General features: G+C 62.4%; 1 long non-coding RNA gene across 1 annotated transcript; it reads right to left on the bottom strand.

Annotated features, from left to right (window-relative positions):
* Positions 1-2,742: 2,742 nt before the first annotated feature.
* On the bottom strand, positions 2,743-4,382 carry LOC121167181. The gene is made up of 2 exons (XR_005885561.1): positions 4,304-4,382; positions 2,743-3,630 (listed from the first exon to the last, which is right to left on the bottom strand). It is a non-coding gene; the product is annotated as an uncharacterized LOC121167181 (long non-coding RNA).
* Positions 4,383-20,905: the final 16,523 nt, after the last annotated feature.

Here is a 20,905-nt window from a genome sequence, read left to right as displayed (position 1 = left end):
CCCTCCCTGTGTGTGCAGGTCCTCCCCTCCCTGACTCCTCCCTCCCCGTGTGTGCAGGTCCTCCCCTCCCTGCCTCCTCCCTGTGTGTGCAGGTCCTCCCCTCCCTGACTCCTCCCTCCCTCCCTGTGTGTGCAGGTCCTCCCCTCCCTGACTCCTCCCTGTGTGTGCAGGTCCTCCCCTCCCCGACTCCTCCCTCCCCGTGTGTGCAGGTCCTCCCCTCCCTGACTCCTCCCTCCCCGTGTGTGCAGGTCCTCCCCTCCCTGACTCCTCCCTCCCCGTGTGTGTAGGTCCTCCCCTCCCTGACTCCTCCCTCCCTGTGTGTGCAGGTCCTCCCCTCCCTGACTCCTCCCTCCCCGTGTGTGCAGGTCCTCCCCTCCCTGACTCCTCCCTGTGTGTGCAGGTCCTCCCCTCCCTGACTCCTCCCTCCCTGTGTGTGCAGGTCCTCCCCTCCCTGACTCCTCCCTGTGTGTGCAGGTCCTCCCCTCCCTGACTCCTCCCTCCCCGTGTGTGCAGGTCCTCCCCTCCCTGACTCCCCCCTCCCTGTGTGTGCAGGTCCTCCCCTCCCTGACTCCTCCCTCCCTGTGTGTGCAGGTCCTCCCCTCCCTGACTCCTCCCTCCCTGTGTGTGCAGGTCCTCCCCTCCCTGACTCCTCCCTCCCCGTGTGTGCAGGTCCTCCCCTCCCTGACTCCTCCCTCCCTGTGTGTGCAGGTCCTCCCCTCCCTGACTCCTCCCTCCCTGTGTGTGCAGGTCCTCCCCTCACTGACTCCTCCCTCCCTCCCTGTGTGTGCAGGTCCTCCCCTCCCTGACTCCTCCCTCCCTGTGTGTGCAGGTCCTCCCCTCCCTGACTCCTCCCTCCCCGTGTGTGCAGGTCCTCCCCTCACTGACTCCTCCCTCCCCGTGTGTGCAGGTCCTCCCCTCCCTGACTCCTCCCCGTGTGTGCAGGTTCTTCCCTCCCTGACTCCTCCCTCCCCGTGTGTGCAGGTCCTCCCCTCCCTGACTCCTCCCTCCCTCCCTGTGCAGGTCCTCCCCTCCCTGACTCCTCCCTCCCTGTGTGTGCAGGTCCTCCCCTCACTGACTCCTCCCTCCCCGTGTGTGCAGGTCCTCCCCTCCCTGACTCCTCCCTCCCTGTGTGTGCAGGTCCTCCCCTCCCTGACTCCTCCCTCCCTGTGTGTGCAGGTCCTCCCCTCCCTGACTCCTCCCTCCCTGTGCAGGTCCTCCCCTCCCCGACTCCTCCCTCCCTGTGTGTGCAGGTCCTCCCCTCACTGACTCCTCCCTCCCCGTGTGTGCAGGTCCTCCCCTCCCTGACTCCTCCCTCCCTGTGTGTGCAGGTCCTCCCCTCCCTGACTCCTCCCTCCCTGTGTGTGCAGGTCCTCCCCTCCCTGACTCCTCCCTCCCTGTGTGTGCAGGTCCTCCCCTCACTGACTCCTCCCTCCCTCCCTGTGGTGAGGTCCCCCCTCCCTGCTCCTCCCTCTCTGTGCAGGCCCTCCCCTCCCTGACTCCTCCCTCCCTGTGTGTGCAGGTCCTCCCCTCCCTGACTCCTCCCTCCCTGTGTGTGCAGGTCCTCCCCTCCCTGACTCCTCCCCGTGTGTGCAGGTCCTCCCCTCCCTGACTCCTCCCTCCCCGTGTGTGCAGGTCCTCCCCTCCCCTTGCAGACCCCTCTGTGTGTGCCCCAGCCTCCCTCCCTGCTCTAGCTCTGTGGCCTGGGGGTCTGCAGCCTGCCCTCAGCCTGTCTTTCCCCTGCTCTAGCTCTGTGGCCTGCAGCTTCCTGGGAGTGCTTGCCCCCATTTCCTCATCCTGTGGCTCCTTGAGTTGCTCCTCCGCTGCTGTGCCTTCCTGCCCAGTTTGCCCTGGCGCCGTGGGCGTCACCACCCGCTCCCACTGCTGTTGGAGACATCCCCCCGTCCCAGCGTGCTGCCCCTGGAGCACCCAGTCATCTTCCATCTCCCTACCCTTCCCCCACTAGCTGTGAGACTTCCGTACTTTGTTTTTTGCCAGCCTCACTTTTCCGTCTGCACAGCTGGCTGCCGGTCATGGCCTCATTCCCAGGAGTGCCACAGGGTTAGGGAGACTTGGGGGCAGTCTCTTGAGCCCTGAGCTTCGTCCCCTCTGCAGGTGGCCAGGCTGGACTGTGTGCCCCGCAGGGGCTCTCACGCCGCCCCGGGAGTGGCTGGAACAGCCCCTCATGGGTGGTCGTCTCACTTCCTCTCAGGAATCCTCCTAAGGGGCCACTGGGCGAGCAGTAGAGCAGTGAGGTGGGCATCTCGCATGCCTGTGTGAAAGCCAGCTGTTCCATCAGAGTACTTGGCCTCTGCGTGTTGGGAATTGGCTACTGTTTTAACAGGGTTGGATTCATGCTATGCAAGCTGATGTTGCATAGCCTCCCTCTAAATTGGTGGCACGTGGCAGAGGCAGCTTGGGATATGGCCATACATGAGGTACCCTGGGGGTTTGTGCCTTGTGCTGGTATGAAGTTGACCTTCTAGAATCTTCCCATTCTGAACACCCACTCCGCCCCACGCTGAAATGCACCTGTTTGTAATGCAAAGCTCACCTGCCTGTAACTTGTAAGATTATCCCGTGGGTAGAGTGGCCCTCCTGACAAGGCTAGGTGAGTCTCACAGTGACCCTTGCCAGGTCAGACTCGGCAGCCAAGAGCTGAGGGGCTCCTGGGAGAGTGAGCCCCCAGGGGGGAACCCTAACCTCCCAGCCGTGCGCCCTGCTCTGAGAGGCCTGTGTACCACCTTGACTTTATGCTTTTAATGAGCAAAAGTAAGGAAAAATATCTTCTTTCCTCCTCCAGGTAGACTTGGGAATACCCCAGGGCCCAAGCCCCTTGTCTCAGCCGGCAGGGGGTCCCTTTGCCTCCGGGTCTCCTTGGAATCCCAGCAGTGCAGCGGCCAGTGGGGCTCCAAGCCCACATCCAGAGGGCAGGCAGCAGGCCTGCGGGCTTGTCGCCACGCAGGGCATGCCAGTCTGGGAGCTGGACAAACTCTGAACGTCCTAGTGGAGGGCTGGCCCTGGGACCAGGGCAGCCAGCTGGACCAGCAGGATGAGTGAACCTGGCACGGGCCGCGGACCGCAGGAACGGAAGTTGCTGCTGGGCAGGGACCGGCTCGCTGACACGTTGCTGCCCAGGGTTGGGGTCGGGATGGGCGAGGTTGCCTCTGGCTCCGAGTGGATCTGGGCCGGCAGGAGTAGCAGCAGCAGTGCCAGAGCAGGCTGGGTGGCCATGGCCCTGAGTTCTGGGTGTCCCCTGGTCATCGCAGCTGCTGCTCGGAGCGCCTTTCCACAAGTCCTGTCTGTGGTCCTTGTCAAGTGAAGTCGGGCAACCTTGTCCTGGCCTCACCCCTGCGCGACTGTTAACCGTCAGTCCCCGCTGGGCGCGCGCACCGCGTTCCAGAGCGACCCTGCACCGCATCCTGGATCCGCTCGTGCTGTTCCGAGTCTTGCTGTGTTGCGCCCCATACTGGTTCCGAACGCCCGAGTCCTTGTTGCGCTTGCAAGCTGCGGGCAGTTCTCCCCGCGTCTGGCGCCGCGTCCTTGCTGTGCTCCGCCCTCTTTCCTTTGGATCCTCACTGTGCTGGGGTGTTGCTGCGCTCCTCAGCTCTTCTCAGCAAAGTGCCTGGGAAGCTGCGGAGACTCCTCCAGTGGTCCCGCGCTCTGTCCTCGCTGCGCCCTCCGATGGGACAGTTCTCGCTGTGCACCGCCCGCCCTCTCTCCGTTGGGGGGTTCCTCGCTGCGCCACGCCCCGCTCTGTCCTCGCTGTGCCCCGCCCGCCCTCCGATCGGGGTCTTCACTGCGACCTGCCCCCTTCCGCTCCGTGTCCTCAAGGTGTGGACTAGTCACCACGCCCTGCGCGGTGCTCCCGGTGGCCGGCGCTGTGCCCTCACTGAGCGCTGTCCTCCCTCCATTAGGGTCCTTGCTGTGCCTTGCGGGGCAAACCGCGCTGCCTGCTCGCTGTGTCGCAAGCTTCCTGCATCTGGTCATCTCTGGCCTGTGTTTGGTTTGCCCCATCCACGCTGTGCCCCATCCTTGCTGTGCTGTGCCCTGCTCTCCCTTGCTTAGCCTGGGTCTTCCCCCCCGCCTGTTTTTGCAGAGCTCCGTTTTGCCTCGCCCTGTGCCCTGGCCGTGTTCTGCCCAGGGCCTTGCTGTGCCAACCTCTTCATCTCCATCCTCTTCCTTCCTGCACTGCATTGTCTCTGAGCCCTTGTGCACGTGAGTGTGGACCTCGCTGAGTTACTGCGGGCTTGCTCTGGCCGGCAGGCTCCCAGGCAGACCTTGCCCAGCGGTGGGGTCTTCTTACCGTGCAGCTGGAGTGTCGTGAAAACAGCTTCTTGGAGCGTTTCTGGAGAGTTGGGGATGTCGGACCTGTGCCTGAGCTCAGATCCTGCTGCTTCTGGAACTTGGGAGCTTTGCTGTCTCGTGGGGCAGGAGCACCGCGCTGCACCCCCAGAGGCTTGGTGTTGGCGGTACTGGGGCTTGGAGTTGGCGGTACTGGGGCTTGGAATTAGCGGTACTGGGGCTTGGTGTTGGCAGTACTGGAGCTTGGTGTTGGCGGTACTGGGGCTTGGTGTTGGCGGTACTGGGGCTTGGAGTTGGTACTGGGGCTTGGAGTTGGCAGTACTGGGGCTTGGAGTTGGCGGTACTGGGGCTTGGAGTTGGCGGTACTGGGGCTTGGTGTTGGCAGTACTGGGGCTTGGAGTTGGTACTGGGGCTTGGAGTTGGTACTGGGGCTTGGAGTTGGCGGTACTGGGGCTTGGTGTTGGCGGTACTGGGGCTTGGAGTTGGTACTGGGGCTTGGAGTTGGCGGTACTGGGGCTTGGTGTTGGCGGTACTGGGGCTTGCTCTCGGTGGAAGTGGGAAGGGTGGCGGGCGTGTTTCGGCTTACTCTCAAGCGAGCGCTGCTCTGCTGCTTTTTACCCTGGCTGATATTTTTAGTGTCAGCTCACTGACTTTGATGTGTTCTCTGCTGGTTACCAACACAACACTTCAAAATGAATTTTAGTTTCTTGGAAATAGTAACACAAGCACACAGCAGCTCAGGCTCCGTCTCCACTCCTCCTCCCACCAAGCCTCCCCCCACCCGCTTGCAGGGTCTCTGCGGGGACGGGGCTGTTTTCCCAGAGGGTATCTGGGCTGTTGCTGTCAGAGAAGGAGGGCTGGACCCAGAGCAGTAAGATGAGCTGGCTCCCGTGTGTGTGTAAGCTAGTTACTATTTTACGTACTAGTGAGAGGAACAGAGATGGGAAGAGTTCAGGATCATACTGGTTCACTTCCCCAGTGCTTTCAGCAGCCAGGACCAGGCGGGCTGGCGGGAGCTCCACCAGCAGCCAGGACCAGGTGGGCATGGTGGGAGCTGGGATCCACCAGCAGCCAGGACCAGGCGGGCTGGCGGGAGCTCCACCAGCAGCCAGGACCAGGTGGGCATGGTGGGAGCTGGGATCCACCAGCAGCCAGGACCAGGCGGGCTGGCAGGAGCTCCACCAGCAGCCAGGACCAGGTAGGCACGGTGGGAGCTCCATCAGCAGCCAGGACCAGGCGGGCTGGCGGGAGCTCCACCAGCAGCCAGGACCAGGTGGGCACGGTGGGAACTGGGATCCACCAGCAGCCAGGACCAGGCGGGCCGGAGGGAGCTCCACCAGCAGCCAGGACCAGGTGGGCACGGTGGGAGCTCCACCAGCAGCCAGGACCAGGCGGGCTGGCGGGAGCTCCACCAGCAGCCAGGACCAGGTGGGCACGGTGGGAGCTGGGGTCCACCAGCAGCCAGGACCAGGCGGGCTGGCGGGAGCTCCACCAGCAGCCAGGACCAGGTGGGCATGGTGGGAGCTGGGATCCACCAGCAGCCAGGACCAGGCGGGCCGGCGGGAGCTCCACCAGCAGCCAGGACCAGGTAGGCACGGCGGGAGCTGGGATCCACCAGCAGCCAGGACCAGGTAGGCACGGTGGGAGCTTGGATCCACCAGCAGCCAGGACCAGGCGGGCCGGCGGGAGCTCCACCAGCAGCCAGGACCAGGCGGGCCCGGCGGGAGCTCCACCAGCAGCCAGGACCAGGTGGGCATGGTGGGAGCTGGGATCCACCAGCAGCCAGGACCAGGCGGGCTGGCAGGAGCTCCACCAGCAGCCAGGACCAGGTAGGCACGGTGGGAGCTCCATCAGCAGCCAGGACCAGGCGGGCTGGCGGGAGCTCCACCAGCAGCCAGGACCAGGTGGGCATGGTGGGAGCTGGGATCCACCAGCAGCCAGGACCAGGTGGGCTGGCAGGAGCTCCACCAGCAGCCAGGACCAGGTGGGCACGGTGGGAGCTCCACCAGCAGCCAGGACCAGGCGGGCCGGCGGGAGCTCCACCAGCAGCCAGGACCAGGTGGGCATGGTGGGAGCTGGGATCCACCAGCAGCCAGGACCAGGCGGGCTGGCAGGAGCTCCACCAGCAGCCAGGACCAGGTAGGCACGGTGGGAGCTGGGATCCACCAGCAGCCAGGACCAGGCGGGCTGGCGGGAGCTCCACCAGCAGCCAGGACCAGGCGGGCCCGGCGGGAGCTCCATCAGCAGCCAGGACCAGGTGGGCACGGTGGGAGCTGGGAGCTCCTCCCTGGGAGGCATTGGGTTCCTGGACCGTCACCTGCTGCCTCCCGGGTGTGCCCGGCAGGAGGTAGGTTAGGGGGCATGTCTCTGCTCCCCTGAGGTGGAACAGAACGTCAACCCCAACTGAGCTCCCCCTCCACCCAAGGACACAGTCCAAATGTGAAATGCTTCTACACAGAGAGTACTGAGAGTGAGGACTTCTCAGAAAGACATCTGACTGTAGGATGAGGCCCAGAAATGGCTGTCCCTAAGCACCTGCCTGGGCCAGAGTGAGGAGCCCGGACGGCTGCACACCTGTGACTACGGCGTGGGAAAGGGAGTGGGAGCCATCGGGCAGAGCGCCCCGTGGCCAGCGACAGGATGGAGGAGGCTGGCTCCCAGCCCGGAGTGTGAGATGGATACCCACGGGGCCACAGGCACGAATCAACGATTGACACACAAGTGAGGGACGAACAACACCCACGGGGCCACAGGCGCGAACAGACTGACAGACACGGGGACTAGCGGCTTCTGTGGATGCCACGTGGCATTGCCCTCCGCCACCAGTGGGGGCTGCGTGTGGCTCCTTCTCCCCCAGACAGCACTGTAGGGGGAACCCACAGAGCCACCCAGTGGGGCGGGGAGGGAGTCGGGGTTAGCAGCCCAGGGCCCCAGAGGTCACCCTGGAAATGGCCGCTGGGCCGGGGCTTCCTCCCACCTCCCCCCAGGGGACACAGCAGACACACTCCTGCCACGCGGCGAGCAGCTGCCAGCTGCCCGGCCACCAGGGACGGGGCAGTCGGAGCTCGGGAAACGGGGACGTAAGAGTGATAGCTGCCTGCAGAAGTCCCGGGCGGAGAGAGAAGGTGTCAGGGAACAGAGAAAATCTACCTGAAGCTCAAGTTCAGTCAGCAGGAGCGTACTTATCTGTATTGATCAGAAAATCATCCTAGTGTGGAAGGGGATGCTGACAAAACTGGATGTGGAATCTTTGTGTACTGTCTGCCCAGCTTGTCTTTTAAATCTAAAGCAATTTTTAAAAGAAAATGTAGTTTAAAACTAAAAATAGTGTTTAGCAGTCTTGATTCGCAGACTCTGCCGCTCCCCGGAGCCGTGGCCCTGACCCCGTGGGAGCCGCGTGTCTGCTCTTCTGGCCCCGCAGAGGGTCCGGGAGGCCGCACAGGCTCAGCGGGGACAGGGCAGGGCCGCCCGACAGGCTGCAGGGGTCAGCCCACGTGGGTCCCTTCACAAGGTCGCTGGCCACGCCCGGCGGTGTGTCTGAAAAGTACCGAATGCTCACTGCTCAGCGAGGTCACCCAGTCAGCAAGGACGCCTCAGGCAGTGAGGTCATCACCTAGCGAGGTCACCCAGTCAGCAAGGACGCCTCAGGCAGTGAGGTCACCACCTAGCGAGGTCACCTCAGGCAGTGAGGTCATCACCTAGCGAGGTCACCTCAGTGAGGTCACCTCAGGCAGTGAGGTCACCTCAGGCAGTGAGGTCATCACCTAGCGAGGTCACCTCAGGCAGTGAGGTCACCTCAGGCAGTGAGGTCATCACCTAGCGAGGTCACCTCAGTGAGGTCACCTCAGGCAGTGAGGTCATCACCTAGCAAGGTCACCTCAGGCAGTGAGGTCACCTCAGGCAGTGAGGTCATCACCTAGCGAGGTCACCTCAGGCAGTGAGGTCACCTCAGGCAGTGAGGTCACCGGTCAGTGAGATTTTGCTGCTTGTTTCCACCGGGCCTTCCTGCTCACCTGGCCTTGTACAGCCTTGGCTGTCCTGGTGAGGTGACCGAGGGCAGCTGGGCTGGCTGGGTGTGACGTGGTGCTCCTCACGCCTGTGATGGGGAGCACTTCTGGCAGAGGAGGGAGGAGTCTGACAGGGCAGCCCGCCTGGAGCCCCTAGGAGAGAGAGTGGGCCAGGCCGAGCCGGTTGTCTCTTGGAGTGGAGAACTACCTCGCGAACTTTGAGTGACCTGTGTTGGCAGGTTGGGTGACCTGTGCTGGACATGGTGTTGGGGGCAGGGAGGCGCTGGAAGCATAGACACGCCCACAGCAGCAAGGGGTCTCTGCGGGGTACGGCTGTGTGTGCTGCACTGGTCCTGGGGGCTCTGCGGGGTACCACTGCCTGTGCTGCGCTGGTCCTGGGGTCTCTGCGGGGTACGGCTGTGTGTGCTGCACTGGTCCTGGGGGCTCTGCGGGGTACCACTGCCTGTGCTGCGCTGGTCCTGGGGTCTCTGTGGGGTACGGCTGCGTGTGCTGTGCTGGTCCTGGGGGTCTCTGCGGGGTACCACTGCCTGTGCTGCGCTGGTCCTGGGGTCTCTGCGGGGTACGGCTGCGTGTGCTGTGCTGGTCCTGGGGTCTCTGCGGGGTACCACTGCCTGTGCTGCGCTGGTCCTGGGGGTCTCTGCGGGGTACCACTGCCTGTGCTGCGCTGGTCCTGGGGGGCTCTGCGGGGTACGGCTGCCTGTGCTGCACTGGTCCTGGGGTCTCTGCGGGGTACGGCTGCGTGTGCTGCGCTGGTCCTGGGGTCTCTGCGGGGTACGGCTGTGTGTGCTGCGCTGGTCCTGGGGGGCTCTGCGGGGTACGGCTGCCTGTGCTGCGCTGGTCCTGGGGGGCTCTGCGGGGTACTGCTGCATGTGCTGCTGGTCTTGGGGTTAGATTTTTCTAGGTGACTGCTGGCAACAAGAGATCTTGGTTCTTAAGACATGATCAGAAAGTCTTTTTTTTTTTTTTTCCTTGAGGAAAGTTCTGTGAACGTGTGAGGTTCCCAAGAGCTGGAGAGAAGTTGGGGGAGACAGCCGCCCTGTCAGGGTGATGCCAGGTGGGGCTGGCGAACCCCTCAGGGGACTTTGCTAGGGTTGTTGCTGAGGTTTCTCTCCATCTACTTGGAAAGGCAGAGTGAGGGTGAGGGTGAAGGAGGGGGGCCTTCCGTCTGACTCCCTCCCCTGCTGCCTGTAACAGCCAGGCCTGGCCTGACCCCGGGGCAGCAGGGCCCGTCTCTGGCTTCCCTCATGCATGAGCGAGACCTGGGTTAGAAGCAGGGCGGCCTTGACTAAGCTTGCTCCCCGCTGGGGCGTGGGCACTGCAGGAGGCAGTTGGAGGTGCTCAGTCTCTCGTGCAGCGTCGTTCCATGTGGTTTAATATTTAGCGCTGTGATTGTGACTTTCCGAGGGCTTGGGGCTCATGTTGGTCTTTTAAATATGATGAAAGATGGAAGCCTGGGCTCTGATCCTTCTGCCCCCCACCAGGTCCCATCTGCTCCCTCCTGGTTGCCTTGTTCCCCAATCCGCAGTAATTGATTGTATATTTTAAGTGGGGCAGCCCATATGCGTTAACCCCGAGCCATCCTGACTGATTTGGAACGCTGTAAGGAGGAAAGCTGTCTCATTTTGAATTTGTGCCATCCTTCTCCGTGGGCACATGGGCCGGGCACCCAGGAGCCCTGACACTGGGAGACACCGACCCTGGGTCTGCGGGGTTTCTGCTGCCCATGTGCACTTAGGTCACAGCTTGACTTAAAAATGGGCACAGTCGTAAATGGACAATAACCAAGAAAACAGCAATTGTAGCAATGACCAAAAGAAGTCACCAGGATCTTTGCTTCTCAAAATCTTACTGTGCTGCCCTTACTTTCCTGGGAGGTGGTGAGGAGACGCAGGCGTGTGTGGGAGGTGAGGAGACGCAGGCGTGTGTGGGAGGTGAGGAGACGCAGGCGTGTGTGGGAGGTGAGGAGACGCAGGCGTGTGGGAGGTGAGGAGATGCAGGCGTGTGTGGGAGGTGAGGAGACGCAGGCGTGTGTGTGGGAGGTGAGGAGACGCAGGTGTGTGGGAGGTGAGGAGACGCGGGCGTGTGTGGGAGGTGAGGAGACGCAGGCGTGTGTGTGGGAGGTGAGGAGACGCGGGCGTGTGTGGGAGGTGAGGAGACGCAGGCAGGTGTGTGGGAGGTGAGGAGACGCAGGCAGGTGTGTGGGAGGTGAGGAGACGCAGGCAGGTGTGTGGGAGGTGAGGAGACGCAGGCAGGTGTGTGGGAGGTGAGGAGACGCGGGCGTGTGTGGGAGGTGAGGAGACGCAGGCAGGTGTGTGGGAGGTGAGGAGACGCAGGCGTGTGGGAGGTGAGGAGATGCAGGCGTGTGTGGGAGGTGAGGAGACGCAGGCGTGTGTGGGAGGTGAGGAGACGCAGGCGTGTATGGGAGGTGAGGAGATGCAGGCGTGTGTGGGAGGTGAGGAGATGCAGGCGTGTGTGGGAGGTGAGGAGACGCAGGCGTGTGGGAGGTGAGGAGATGCAGGCGTGTGTGGGAGGTGAGGAGACGCAGGCGTGTGTGTGGGAGGTGAGGAGACGCAGGCGTGTGTGTGGGAGGTGAGGAGACGCAGGCGTGTGTGTGGGAGGTGAGGAGACGCGGGCGTGTATGGGAGGTGAGGAGACGCGGGCGTGTGTGGGAGGTGAGGAGACACGGGCATGTGTGGGAGGTGAGATCATGCCCGCCCTTGATGAGGTAAGGTTGGGTCAGGTGGAGATGCAGGCTCTGTGACAGCACAAGCGGTTCCTTTGCGTCACCTGAACGCAAGCACCACCTTTTGGAACAGTGTATTTGAGAACTGAGACTGGAGGGTGGGCATGGTGGCCAGTGGGCACGGTGGTCAGTGGGCATGGTGGCCAGTGGGCACGGTCGTCAGTGGGCACGGTGGTCAGTGGGCATGGTGGTCAGTGGGCATGGTGGCCAGTGGGCACGGTGGCCAGTGGGCATGGTCATCAGTGGGTATGGTGGCCAGTGGGTATGGTGGCCAGTGGGCATGGTCATCAGTTGTCACGGTGGTCAGTGGGCACGGTGGTCAGTGGGCATGGTCGTCAGTGGGCATGGTGGCCAGTGGGCACGGTGGCCAGTGGGCATGGTCGTCAGTGGGCATGGTGGCCAGTGGGTATGGTGGCCAGTGGGCACGGTGGTCAGTGGGCATGGTGGCCAGTGGGCACGGTGGTCAGTGGGCATGGTGGCCAGTGGGTATGGTGGCCAGTGGGCATGGTCGTCAGTGGGCACGGTGGTCAGTGGGCATGGTGGCCAGTGGGCACGGTGGCCAGTGGGCATGGTGGCCAGTGGGCACGGTGGCCAGTGGGCATAGTCATCAGTGGGCATGGTGGCCAGTGGGCACGGTGGCCAGTGGGCACGGTCGTCAGTGGGCACGGTGGCCAGTGGGCACGGTGGTCCCGTGGCAGAGCAGGCCAGCACAGAGACCTGCAGCTCTTCATGAGGGTGTGCAGGGATGACTGAATGAATGACTTCTGTCTGTAACCTTGTTGGGCTGCGGCTGCCCCGGGGAACTGAGACACTGGGTGAGCACAGCTGCCGTGTGAGTTTGGGAGCTGGGGTGGGGTGGGGGTTCCCAGCACTGGCTTCCTCTGAACACAGGCCGTGGTTGTGGGAGCAGCAGGCATGAGGGGTGCCTAGAGCCCTTGTGCCCACCTTGGTCAATTTGCTGCGTGAGATCCCTCATCGGGAGTTCTGGCAAAGCCGCCTTCCGTGCTTCCCACTGGCTGTGTGGTTGTTGGCCTTGCCCTGTGCAGCAGGAAGCCCTGCTGTGAGAGCAGCAGCTGGCCCAGGTCACTTCCTGTCTCACATTGTCCACGGCCCACGTGCTCACAGAATCATCCCTCAGTCCGTGCTGGCCGTGGCTCTATGCTGGCCAAGTGCTCCTCCTCGGCTTGCCGCGGCTGCGAGGGTCATGCACAGCCTGGCGCGACTCCAGAGGGCGTGTCTGTGGGGGCCCCTTGACAATGGGACCCCTCCTTCCACGGTGTCCGCGCACTCGCAGTGCGACGTGTGGGTTGTGTTTAGCTTGCTCTAGACTGGTTCTAACATTGAAATAGAACTAACATTAGTACTTGCAAGACAGGGCAGGCAAGGAGAGGAACGGTTGGCCTTTCCAGGCGTGAGCACCATGCTCACCCCTGGCTGCAAGGCTCAGTGTGCACAACACGAAAAGGGCCCAGGTGTGCAAGGAAGTCACCTGTGTCTCAGATTGCTGGGCCAGAGATGGACTTTTAAGAAGTTATTTTTATTTAATTGAAGAGTGAGTGAATGTGTGTGTGGTGGGGAAAGACAGTCTGTCTTCCGGCTCACTCCCAGCAGTAGCAAATGCCTGCAGTGGCTTGGGTACAAGTGGGGAGCTGGCAGTGCCATCTGCCTCCTGCACTGGGGCAGGGACCCAGGTACTTGGCCATCTCTGGCTACCTTCCTTGTTGTGTGTTAGCAGAACTGTGGCCAAGGAGTGGAGCTGTGTGCCAGGTGTCCTGCATGAGGCCGCGTGTCCGTGTGTACCAGGTGTCCTGCGTGGGGCCACGTGTCCGTGTGTACCAGGTGTCCTGCGTGGGGCCACGTGTCCGTGTGTACAGGGTGCCCTGCGTGAGGCCTTGTGTCCGTGTGTACCAGGTGTCCTGCGTGAGGCTGCGTGTCCGTGTGTACCAGGTGTCCTGCGTGAGGCCGCGTGTCCGTGTGTACCAGGTGCCCTGCGTGAGGCCGCGTGTCTGTTATACCAGGTGTCCTGCGTGGGGCCACGTGTCTGTGTGTACCAGGTGTCCTGCGTGAGGCCGCGTGTCCATGTGTACCAGGTGTCCTGCGTGAGGCCGTGTGTCTGTGTGTACCAGGTGTCCTGCGTGAGGCCGTGTGTCCATGTGTACCAGGTGTCCTGTGTGGGGCCGTGTGTCCGTGTGTACCAGGTGCCCTGCGTGAGGCCGTGTGTCTATGTGTACCAGGTGCCCTGCGTGAGGCCGTGTGTCCGTGTGTACCAGGTGTCCTGCGTGAGGCCGCGTGTCCGTGTGTACCAGGTGTCCTGCGTGGGGTCGCGTGTCCGTGTGTACCAGGTGTCCTGCATGAAGGCGCACATCAGCGTACTGAAGTTTTTCTGTTCCCCTTCCCCATCTTTATGGGTGTCATGATTGTGGTCACACCACACGTGCAGGGGAGTAGGGAGCTCTGGCCCCCGCCGGCCCGCTCTGGAAGGCTCTGCGGGTTTCAATGTCCGCCTGGCGCTCCGTTTGCCATGCTGTGCATCCGTTTGCTTGTTGCTTCTCTGGCTGACCTTTCCACTTCCAGACTGTGAGAGGAAGTGGCAGATTCTTGCTCGGGCCTGGCTTCCTCCCGTTGACTCAGAAGCCCTGAGGTTGACCTGGGGCGGCATCGCCCAACCTACTTTCTGCGGGATAATATTACTAGCCACTTCTTGTTCTTGGGGAGAATGGGACGTGGCTCTGCGGGAATGGCTGTGCTGGCTTGTGGTTCCACAGGCTTCCAAGGCCGTCAGGATGTGGCTGAGCCGGATGTGGTGTTGCTGTGCAGTCCCCTCTGGGCACTCTGACCCTGCTGACACTCCTGCTGGGTCCTCCACATTCATTGTTTCCAGGTCCCGAGCCGACAAGTCCTATAAAAGCAGTAAGCATGCAAGGTGCCAGGACACTGCAGCCCTTGCTTGCAGGATGCCTGAGCGCTGGCGAGCTTTCTGCCCTTCGGTCCATCGGCCTCCCTGGGCAGGGCCATGGCCGACAACCTCCACCCCAGTGGTCTGTAAAAGATCTGGAAGCCACTGTCACAGGAGTGAGTGCAGTTCGGTGGAAAGCAGGGCACTCATGGGAGTCCCCTGCTAGGTCTTCCTTGTGGTCCTCCCTGTGCCTGGCCATGCCCAGAAGGACGCTGGGCATGGGACTGCATGGGTGTGGCTGGTCCTGCCCCCGGGGCACACACATGCCTGCTTGCTTTTCTCTGTCATTGTCCTCCTCATCTGAGGGCACTCTGGGCTTACCACTGCCCACTGCCCACACAGGTCTGTGCAGGGTGACCACACGCTGTCTGTCACAGCCACTCTATAGGGACAGAGATGACTCCATGTTGTAACAGCTACTGTATGGGGCTAGAGGTGGCCCCATGCTGCCACTCACAGTCATGCTCTAGAGAAGGGGTGACCCCTCACTGCCACTCAGAGCCACACTGTAGGGACAGAGATGACCCCATGGTGCCATAGCCCATTATGGCTATGACCAAGGGTGGGCCCTTGGTGTCCGCGTCCTGTCTCCTGGTGTGGCGTATGCAGACCATACTGCTGAGGGCGTGCATGTAGTGTCAGTGGTCAGCAGAGCATCCCCTGGGCTCCTAAACTATGTGGCCTGGATTCTCCTATGGCCGCTCACCTGTGTGTTGCTGACCCTGTGGCTGGTGTGGCCCTGGTGACCCTAGTAGCAGCCAGTGCCAATGAGTCCCCTGTGTGCCCTGGCCTGGTGGTTCTGTCCCATGCTGCCGTGTGTGTGTGGCCCAGCCCCTCCTAGGTGGGAGGCCCTGGACTCAGCAGGGTGAGTGCAGTGCGGGGCCAGGAGGAGCCAGTTGACTGGATATCCAGGCAGGCAAGCTTCCAGTGAATGCTGTGTCCTTGATCCAGCACGTGAGCCACACGAGACTGCAGGCCGACGGGGCCTGAGCAGGGGCACCTCAAGATTAGGACGAAGCAGTGGGGTCCTGGGGAAGGGTCTCCTGCTGCAGAATCGGGAAAGAGGCTGGGACACGGGTTTACCAGTTGTGTCCTGTGGCCCAGCCGTGCCCAGAGCCTGGCCGTGGACACTGATGTCGTCTGCTGGGGCATGAGCTACGTCTCACCCATCACCGATGGGTCACAGAGCCAGTGCTAGGCCCATTGTGTTGTGTAGCTAGTCCAGCTTTGTCCACGCTGGGTCAGCAGCCACGGGTGCCCCTGTGAGGCAGACAGAGTGGTGGAGCACTAGGTCTTCGAACTGCAGCCCCAGTTAGATTCACAGTTGGGGTGTCTGTCACTACATATGGTGGGGTGTGTCAGGCATTCGGTGGAAGTGTGTGTTGGGGTCTCCGTCATGCACATGGTGGACTGTCCACAGCGCACGCCTGGTACAGCTTGGTCCCAGTGGCCACGTGGCCGGCCTCCCACAGGGCATGACTTTCTGACTTTGGCAAGTGTTTGCCGCTTTCCCGTGTGCCAGTTAAGCCCTGGGACTACAGACTCCACGAGGTCTCAGCATGGGTGGCGAGCTGCCCGTGTGCCGTTCCACAGTGCCACCCACCCATGCTGTGTCACAGGAGGCTGAGAGCCCGTGTCCAGGTGGTTAGCGACCCCCTGGGAATCAGTAGCTGGGTGTTGGCCGGAGGGAGGAGGAGCAGCTGCTTGTCTTGTGCCCTGGTCATGGTGCGAAGCCCAAAGCTGCTGGGTGCAGTGTTTGCTGCTGAGTTGGCGTCCCCGTCGTGGAGGGCCTGTGTGTCGCATCCCCACATGTTGTTGCGTGAGGGGAAGATGTGTGCTTTTGGGGGTGCCAGTTGAGATGGCGCTTGCTGCATCTGCTGCTGGCCCCGGACCAAGTGCTGACGTCTCAGGAGTGGAAACGGCTGGGGTGCCCCCTCCGTGGTGCAGGCATGGCCGGCCTGGGCTGGGGCCGTGCTGGTGATAGCTGCGCCCCGCGGTGGCTGCCCTCGGCCTCGGCCGCGACATCTCAGGAGAAAGCTTTCTGTATTTCTGACTTCCTTTTAAGCCGTTTTATGTTTTATTCAAGCCAGGATCTGCCCGCTGTGGCTTCTCTGTGCTTTAGATGGGAAACTGGGGCAGGTCCCTCGCCTCGCCATCCCAGCCGCTCCGCCCTTTGCTCTTCAGTTTCTTTTCCTTTTAAAATATTTCTATATTTCTTTGAAAGGCAGAGCAAAAGAAGTGGGGGAGGGAGAAGGGGAGAGGGATCTTCTATGTGGCTCATTCCCCTCCCTCCACACGTGGCTTCCAGGGCTGGGCCAGGTCTCCCACTTGGGTGCTGGGACCCAGGGCCTGAGTCACCCACACTGCCTTCCCAGGTGCTCGGCAGCAGAACCACCAGGACTGCAACCAGGGCTCCCCTATGGGGTGCCTGGGGGTTGCCGGTGTGGCAGGTGTCAGCTAGGGCACTCCAACGGGCGCCCCTGTGTCTCGTCTTTCCCCCGTGGTGCGTGGGTGCAGGCGCTGTGTGTGTCTCCTGGCCAGCCTTTCCCGTGGCTGGGATGAAGGGCATACCCGCTGAGAAGGCTGCCGGCAGTGACCGACAATGAGTGCGGCTGTCGCTGGGCGGTGGCATCCAGTGAGTCCTCACTGACCAAGCTTCCTGTGCGTGTGCTGTGACTCCGTGTGTGGCAGCCGTGTGGTGTGCGTCTCAGAGGGCGCTGCTCCGTGGCTGCCTCTTCCTTAGTGGCTTGCCCTTGGAGCTTCCGGAAGGACGCTGAGCCCTTGGCCGTGCTGTCGGTGTGCGGCACACCACGCCGGACGGGAGCAGCGCCTGCTGCCACAGCACGTGCCGGCCCGTTCTCGTCATGCCCCACGGGCTTCCTGTGATGGGCAGGACTTGTGAGACATGGAGGTCTGAGGAAGCTCCGAGTCTGCACCCAGCAGGCCGGCGACACACAGAACCCCCTCAGTGCTCTTAAGGCCCCACGTCCTCCTGGAGCCCACTCGGGGCCAAGCTACCTGGGTCGGGCCAGGGGGCCTCTGCTGCTGCGGGTGGTGCAGCTGGCGTGTGCCCCTCAACCTGAACTCTGGGACCCGCTCCCCTCATTATCCTGAATTCTGCGAGTCCCCGGTGCCCCCTGCCCCGCAGCTGTGTGCTGGGTGGTCCTGGGAAGCCTGTGGGCCCCCTCAGCGGGCTCTTGGTGGACAGTGCACGAGCAGCCCGCCCAGCTCATGGTCTGCAGGGTTGACTTTCTGTGGATGAGGCGCCAGGTGGCCCGAGCGTCCTCTGTCGTGGGGTTTCTGTACAATGCCTTGCGTGTGCCCAGAGCACCGTTGGCAGCAGTGTGAGCACACAGCTGTGTTCCAGTGCAGAGTGGCCAGGAAGGGCTGTTCTGCATCCCCACAGCCTCGGCGGGGTACACTAGGGTTGGTAGGGGTCTTGTGCTGTGGCCTCGGAGGCACGCTGTGCTGGGTTCCCCATGGTACCCACGGCTGACTGCAGCCTTGGGTTCCTCACAGTCATGTTCCCGAGCAGGGTGAAGGACTTGGCTGGTGTGGGATTCTAAAGAGTCCTCCAGAGTCTGGTGTCTGGACCAGAGGCTGCTGTGCATCATTGTGGCCCCTTGGTCTGTTGCAGGGAAGCCCTCCATTCCCCTGCCTTCCCCATATGCCACATTCTCATTGGTGGCTTGGCCAGGTCTGAGGGGACCCAAACGTTCCTTGGGAACCAGCCTCAGTTCTGGGAGGGTGGGCACGCCATGGGGCCCAGAGTGGGAGGCTGCTGGACCCGGAGTGGGTGGCTGCTGGGCCTGGGGTGGGCGGCTGCTGGACCTGGGGTGAGCACGCCCATGGGGCTGGGTGGCCACTGGGCCCGGGGTGGGCAGCTGCTGGGCCTGGGGTGGGCGGCTGCCCTGGGCCATGCTTGCAGCCTGTGGCTCCGAGCCAGCCTGCCCTGGCCTTGTCCATCCCTCAGCCCTTCCTGATGTCCTAGCAGAGACTTGGGACGAAGGGACAGATGTGACCTCATCCCACCCACAAGAGGCTTCTGGAGGTCACTCCGGGAAGGCAGGGCCTCTGGGCCTCAGCCGGGAGTGAAGTCAGAGCTGTGAGCAGAAAGCAGCCTGTGGCAGTGGCTCTATCAGCAGCGTGGATAAACCCATTCCGGCAGGCGCATGCCCACGTGTCATCGCCCACTGCATAAACTTGCTGCCCAGACTCGGACACAGCCAGAGGCCTGAACTGTCTGCTTCTTGGCTGAGTTACACCTGCTCCCAGAGTGGCTCGGCATGTGGAGGAGACTCAGCGCAGCTGCTGGGCAGTCAGAACCAGGTGACTCGGGGTGCTGGTTACCCCCTGAGGATTACGGCTCAAGAAGACCTGCCGTGGGCTTTCGTGACCTGCTCGCAGACGACACATAGCGGGAAGGATAAAATAACATCCTGTGAAAGTGAGAGTAGCAGCGACTGAGACCCGTGACCTGTTAATGTTGCCCTTTGTAGTGGCGTTGTCCTCCTCGGCCGGGCCACTCGGCCTTCCCGTGACAGCCACCTTCGTGGTGTGACCCCTGTGTTCTGAGTGATCAAGTGGATGGATTGTCCTGACTGTGTGAGCCACGTGGCTCGCCCTGTGGGGTCAGCGACTGCATCTTCTGGGGTTGGGCTCCTGGGCATGCGTGCGGGCCATGCACGTGACACGTGGGTGTGTAAATGCAGTGATGGTGTCTGAGGCTGCTGTGGGGCCTTTACTCTGTCTTTGGCCTGTTCTTGGTGACCATTGGAACCCTCTGAGAGGGCTGTGCCCAGCCACCCTCTTGCCAGGAGCAGGGAGAGGCGTACCTGTGCCCGGCCGGGTGGTCATTATTGGCAAAACTCGGCCGCCTTGCTCCCTTCCCCTCCACTTCCCCGTCATTTTCCACGAGCACGGGGTATTTTTGGAGAAAATTGCCAAGTTGATTGTACTAATGGAAATTCATGAAAACACTCATTTGAATTGTTGAAGGATGTGCGTTAAAGAACTTGAGTGGCAGTGCCCCTTGGCGCGGTGGGTATGCCGAGTTACAGTGCATGCCTCCGCTCCGCGTGGCTGCAGTGTCTGCTGTGCGTGCTGACCTCACGGCTGCTTCTGTCTGTGAGAGCAGTCGGTCACTGATGTGCTGTTTTGGGGTGTTGTACCTGGGACTGCCCCTGCGTTGGCCTTTGTGGATGGGCTCGTGGGAGATTGCACTGTGGTCTGTCCTGCCCTTCTCTCCCACAGGATCGCCACCCCTCCTACAGTGGCCCGGGGTGTCCGTCACTGGGGCTCTGCTGGGTAGGACACGTCCGACACACACGTGGGTGCCAGGGGAGGGTTGCGCCAGGCAGAGTCCATCTCTAGCTTTGGCTCAGGGCTGCTGCCACCCTTGCTGCTTGCTCGCCTGCTCTGTGTGGCCAGCGCGGGCTTGGGGTTGGGGCAGCTGTGTTGGGGGACCCTCCTGCTCTTCCGTGTCTCGTCAGCACCCCTACACCCCTTCTCCTGGTCACGGGCATGTCACTCGTGGTATTGCTTTGTTTCTGGGAAGTCTGTCCGTTTTCTCTGAAGTCCATCGGTGGGCCAGGTGCATTCCGCCGCCTCCCGCCTGCAGTTGGCCAGCCACGTTCCATGGTCTTCCGCCTGCGGTGGGCCAGCCACGTTCCATGGTCTCCCGCCTGTGGTGGGCCAGCCGTGTTCCACCATCTCCCACCTGCGGTGGGCCAGCCACGTTCCACGGTCTCCCGCCTGCGGTGGGCCAGCCACGTTCCATGGTCTTCCGCCTGCGGTGGGCCAGCCACGTTCCATGGTCTTCCGCCTGCGGTGGGCCAGCCACGTTCCGTGGTCTTCCGCCTGCTCTGCCCCAGAATGGCTGCTGGGGTCGTGTAGCACGCCACACAGGCCAAGCTGCTGCTGAGGCCTCGGTTCCCTTTGGGCGATTCTTTTGTTTTTTAAATGTTATTCCTTTTTTATTCATTTATTTCAGAGGGAGAGTTACAGTTTTACTGGCTCACTCCCCAAATGCCCGCTGTAGTCAGGAGGGCCCCAGGCTGCAGCCTGTTGTGTGGGTGGCAGGCACCCAAGGACGGAGCTGTCCCCTGCTGCCTGCTGGGGTGTGCGTTGGCAGGAAGCTGGAATGAGACGCAGCGCGGGACTCAGGCCGGGGTCCTCTGATGTGGGAGGGTGTGTCCATTCCGCAGCACCACACTCACACTGAGGGCCGAAACAGCCCCAGCTGTCCACTTGTTCTTTAGACTACGATTTCTGAGAATTCCTTTAGGTTTTTGGAGAAGATGCCTCTGTGTCCACCAGGTGTCCCTGCACTGCCAGCCCAGGCTGACCCAGTGCTGTGGGCGCCACTGGGCGCCAGCTGCCCGTGGTGGGCCCTGGCCGCATGTTTCTCCTGCTTTGCTCACTGCCAGGGCTGCTGTCCCCGGAGCCTTGAGCCCAGTGGTGGGGTGGTGCCTGGGCAGGGCCTTGGGCTTGGCCCTTGGTTTCTGTCCCTTGTGGAGTGGACGCGGTCTCAGCACCCAGCAGACCCCTTCCTGGCATGTCCTCATGGCTGCCCCAGGTGGAGGGGAGAAGGGCAGTGGGCAGTGTGTAGGGCCCAGGCCCTGGCTGTCGCCCCCTCTCCACGCTGCCCAGGTGCAGCTGTGTGCTGGGCCGCAGGGGGCCGTGCGGTGAGCAGCTGTGTGCTGCGCTTCCCTGGGGTCACTGGCAGAGGGCAGTGGGGACAGCGGGAGACATTTCTGTCAAATTTGGTTGCAAAGTTTTCCTACACATTCCCTTTCTGCAAGGGGGCGGGGCAGTGCTGCCACCTGCTACCAATGGCCAGCAGGGTAGCTGAGGCGTGGCCCTGCCCAGCCACGG

This window comes from Ochotona curzoniae, unplaced genomic scaffold, assembly GCF_017591425.1.
Source record: "Ochotona curzoniae isolate NIBS_2020 unplaced genomic scaffold, NIBS_Ocur_1.0 patch345, whole genome shotgun sequence".
Classification (NCBI taxonomy): Eukaryota; Metazoa; Chordata; class Mammalia; order Lagomorpha; family Ochotonidae; genus Ochotona; species Ochotona curzoniae.
Note: the sequence above shows the minus strand (reverse complement) of the source record. Positions and strands in the feature narration are given on the sequence as shown.